The sequence below is a fragment of the Balaenoptera musculus genome, chromosome X, assembly GCF_009873245.2.
Source record: "Balaenoptera musculus isolate JJ_BM4_2016_0621 chromosome X, mBalMus1.pri.v3, whole genome shotgun sequence".
NCBI lineage: Eukaryota > Metazoa > Chordata > Mammalia > Artiodactyla > Balaenopteridae > Balaenoptera > Balaenoptera musculus.
Genome location: NC_045806.1, coordinates 41,734,038 through 41,739,148, shown reverse-complemented (window position 1 = coordinate 41,739,148; position 5,111 = coordinate 41,734,038).

Here is a 5,111-nt window from a genome sequence, read left to right as displayed (position 1 = left end):
TGGATAAAGAGAACTTGGACACCATTTGTGTAGTGATGTGGGATGACCTCCAATATACATTATTAGAAAAGCAAGGTGCAGGATACTGAGGATAATATGCTACCATTTGTAAGTAAAAAGGAGAACAAATGGTGAATACATAATTGAGTATATATGCATAAACTATCTCTGGAAAGATATACGAGAAGCTGGGAACCCTGATTACCTCTGGGAAAGGGAAGGGGAAGTGGGTGGCTGGAGGGAAGGAATTGGGAGGGAGACAACTGTATATCCTTTCAGAACTTTTGAAAATTGTACTATGTGGATGTACTACCTTTTCAAAAAATAAAACTTTTTAAAAAGCATATTTTCTATTACTGTTCTAATGAAGTCAGATTCTAGATGTAGGATTTCATAACATTTAGTATAGATATGCTCAATGTGGAGTTTAATTTTTTTAGAGTGAGTAAATTGAATTATCAGTCAAACAAACAAAACAGATATCCAGCCAGTTCCAAAGGCACACAAGCATTGCTTTCTTGAGGTTGCCAAATAAAGTGATTCTAAGGTCAGCTGGGGCTACATTATGTAAATCTACAATAATTGAGACTGGAACACATTTCTTATTTAGTATGCACAGTGACATCTGTGAAAATTTCCTGTACTAAAGCCTGCCAATGCCTTTCTGTATCTTAAAACGATTTAAATTACTTCATTCATGCATGTGTGTGTATTCTTTTTACAAGAGATATAAAGCATAAATCCACAGAGAGGTTGAATAACTTGCCCCCCAAATCACACCTCTGCTGGTGACAACATTTTCCAAGGTGAGAGACAGATTGAAAGACATGATCTTAATGGACACAGCCAAAGTCCATGTAATAGCACTTTTGCTCCAGAAGGAGAGGTCCCACTGTATGAATGACCATATTTGTGGCCCTCACCCTATTGTGGTTTTTCACTGAGGCCATCTCTGTGGTGGAATCAAGCTTAGTAGATGCAAACTATTACATTGAGAATGGATAAACAACAAGGTCTTAATGTATAGCACAGGGAACTATATTCAATATCCTGTGATACACCATAATGGAAAAGAATATGAAAAATAATGTATATATGTATAACTGAATCACTTTACTGTATAGCAGAAATTAACACGACATTGTACATCAACTATACTTTAATAAAATTAAAAATCAAAAGAAACATTTCGTCCTCCTGCTGATAGAGAATATTCCTGGGGTTTCAGGCCCATCAAAGGTCACCCTTAAGTGGGATGGGGATGGGCGGTCAGATCTGCCATTTCAGGTTGATCTTGGACTCCTGCTTCCTGGGGCCCAGATGGCAGTCTGATGTGATGGGCCATGTGTGTAAGCAGAGGTGAATGAGGCAGGGACCCAGAGGGGAAGGGGTGGAAATCTCCGGCAATAGATGGGAATAGCAAAGTGGATCTGGGGGTCATCATTGATAAGAAAGTAGTAGAGAAAAAAATGTGTCTTTGTGGCATTTTACAGCTGCTGTATGAATTTAGGAGAAATAGTATTTCCTGTTAACTAGCAACTGTCTTTATCTGTACCTGTTATGCAGTGCTGCCTTTTTCTTTCTCACTCTGAGCTGATTTTTCACTCTTTCTGTCCCAGAGAAGTTTTTACTCTTCACTACCCCTTTTGGCCAAGGGCAGGTGAGGTCAGCTATAGAATATTATTCTGGAAAATTCACATCTTCACCATTGTCTGGGTTACACTGATCTAAAGATGGTTTGGAGAACATAATCTGTAGTTGGACAAATGTCCATTCTTCACATTCCTTCAAAAGCACCTTAGTGTTGCATCATCAGAAAGGACTGGCTGCACAGTAGCATTTAGGACTCTGGAGGTCCCACATTTAAACACTGTAACACAGGTACTAGGGGAATGATTATACTAAGAATGTGTAGTACACTCCTAAGTCAAGAGCCAAGTTTACCCAAGTAAAGGAAAAGAGCAGATCCCATTCCTAATCTGAAGAGTATGCAGAAGCAGATATTGGTGCACTAGCAAAACTATCAGATACATTGATTTGCTTGTTTGTTTCTCTGATATTTTTAGTAATGTTAAAGATCCCAGAGAACCTATTGGAATATAGGTACAACATTCTTCCATCTTGAGAGGCCAGTATTATATCTAGAGTGGCTATATGCTCAACCACTGCTTGTCTGATTTCATGAACCTCTCCTGCAAGGAGTTCTATAGCCTTAGTGACCTTGTCTAGTTTTCCTGCTGTTCTCTGAACAATAGTATGTAGAATTTCACTCACTTTTCTGGCCTCTTACCAAGTGTGGAAAGAAGAGACTTGGTGACAGAAAAAGGCAGTCCAAAATTCCTCTTGAGTAAAGTCTTTGGACTCAAATCAAGGTCCAGTCTGTCTCCTTCTGGAATCAAATTATCTCAAGACTTCTTTCTCTGAAAAGGAAACTTATTGAAGCAAAAGAAACCCTGGGTGATATTAGGGGCTCTTCTGAAGGCAGGCATTAATTTACCAAGATAACAGATGCTGTGCAATTTGCAGTTAATAGTCAATAGGCATTTATGTCACAAATCCAATACAGTTCCATCAGGGGCCACCAACTGATCTGTCTTTGGTCAAGATAACCCCTATGGGGTTGTCAAATGGTATTGTAATGTTTTGCAGCATTTGACAAGAGTGGTCCCATGCCAAGCATTGACAATTTTAGTAATAGAGACTATTGAGTAGATCTAAGTCAAAAGAACTGGGGCTGCACCTATATAATATGCTTTTTGGTAAGTTGTGTATATGTAAGACAGCCTCATTGCTGTGGCTAGGACATATGGATCAATGGAACATAATAGAGAACCCAGAAATAAACCCACACACCTACAGTCAATCTTCGACAAAGGAGACAAGAATATACAGTGGAGAAAAAACAGTCTCTTCAGCAAGTAGTGTTGGGAAAGCTGGGCAGCTGCATATAAGTCAGTGAAGTCAGAACGCTCCCTCACGCCATATACAAAAATAAACTCAAAATGGCTTAAACACTTAAACATAAGACATGACACCATAAAACTCCTAGAAGAGAAAATAGGCAAAACATTCTCTGACATAAATCATAGCAATATTTTCTTAGGTCAGTCTCCCAAGGCAAAAGAAATCAAAGCAAAAATAAACAAATGGGACCTAATCAAACTTATAAGATTTTGCACATCAAAGGAAACCATAAACAAAATGAAAAGACAACCTATGGACTGGGAGAAAATATTTTGGAAACAATGCTATCTTTAAAAAAATTTCTTTTAAAATATAGTGATTCACATTTTTAAAGGTTATGCTCCATTTATAATTATTATTAAATATTGGCTATATTCCTTGTGTTGTACAATATATCCTTGTAGCTTATTTTATACCTAATAGTTTGTACCTCTTAATCCCCTACCCCTATATTGCCCCTCCTCAGATGTGTACTATTTTTATTTTGCACTTATAACATCACGGTATGAGAGTGACTGTGTCCCCACTCCCTCATCAACCTTTTTTTTTTTGCCATTGTCATAGGTAAAGGATAGTAACTCGATGTGGTTTAAATATGTTTGAGTTATCTATAGCTGAGTAACAAATTATTCACAATTTAGTGGCTTAAAACAGCAAATAGTTATTATATCACAGTTTCTGTGGGCCATGAATCTGGGAGTGGCACAGCTGGGTGCTTCTGACTCAAGATCTCTCAAGAGGGTGCAGTCAGGATGTCACCTTGGGATACAGTCATCTGAAGGATCCACTTTTAAGCTAATTCACATGGCTGCTGGACTGAGGGCCTCAGTTCCTTGTGGGCTGATGGACTATGGACCTCAGTCTGCCACACCACGTGGGCCTCTCAATAGGGCTGCTCAAAACATGGAATTTTTTTTTTGCCAGTGTAAGTTATCCAAGATAGAGTGCCCAACATAGAAGCCACAGTCTTTTCGTATTGGAAGTGATATCCCATCACTTTTGCTGTGTTCTCATTAGAAGTGAATCAATACATCTAGCCTCACCCAGGGGGAAGGGATTACACAAGGGAGTGAATAGAAAGTGGCTATCGTTGGGGCCATTTAGAAGCAGACTACCACAATACATATTGGTCTACCTAGTGCTGGTGAAGATGTGGAGCAATTGGAACTCCCATAAATTCCTGGTGGAAGCATGAAATGGTATAACTACCTTGGAAAACAGTTCAACAGTTTCTTATAAAGCATATACTTACTATGTGACCAACAGTTCTAAATTCTACACCTAAGATGTTTTTGATCATAATCATTCAACTTTTATTTAGCCATTTATGCTGAAATAGTTTTAGACACAGAAAAGTTGAAAAAATAGCACAAAGTTCTTATATTCCCTTTGTCCAATTTCTTCTGTTAACATAACCATGATATAATTATGAAAACTAAAAACTAACATTAGAACAGTATGATTAACTGACCTACAGACTTTATTCATCAGATTTCACCAGTTTTCCCACTAATGTCCTTTTTTAGTTCCAGAATCCAATCCAAGATACCACATGGCATTTAGTTTTCATGTCTTTTTAGCCTTCTCCAATCTGTGGAAGTCCCTTAGTCTTTTCTTGTCTTTCATGACCTTGACACTTTTAAAGAGTACTAATCAGCTATTTTGTAGAATGTTCCTCAATCTGAGTTTGTCTTGTGTTTTCTTATTATTAGGTCGAAGTTACACATTTTTGACAAGAGTACTACAGAAGTGATATACCCTTCCCAGGGCTATATATCAGGGGGCACATAATGTGTATGTTATTTTCCTGGTGATGTTAAACCTCTTTTTTTCAGATTTCATAGCTTGTGTATTTATTTAGCTCTTATGAAAACAGTGGAAACACTGCACAAAATGAACTCAACTTTTTATTTCCCTTCTTGATACATGCACATTCTCTACCTTAGGCTTACTGATGAGCAAGGAAGGACTGAAAGGAAGAGGAATTCTATGTTGCCTGATCTTTCTTTCCTTTTATATCATTCTCAGTGTAAAGAGCTGGCTCACACAGGGAAGTAATACAAGTGAAAAAGGACATGCCAGAGTTCTTTGGGGTTTTGAGTTTCTTAGAACGCTATTGCAAGCTTTCTTCATTCAGAGCAAGTTCT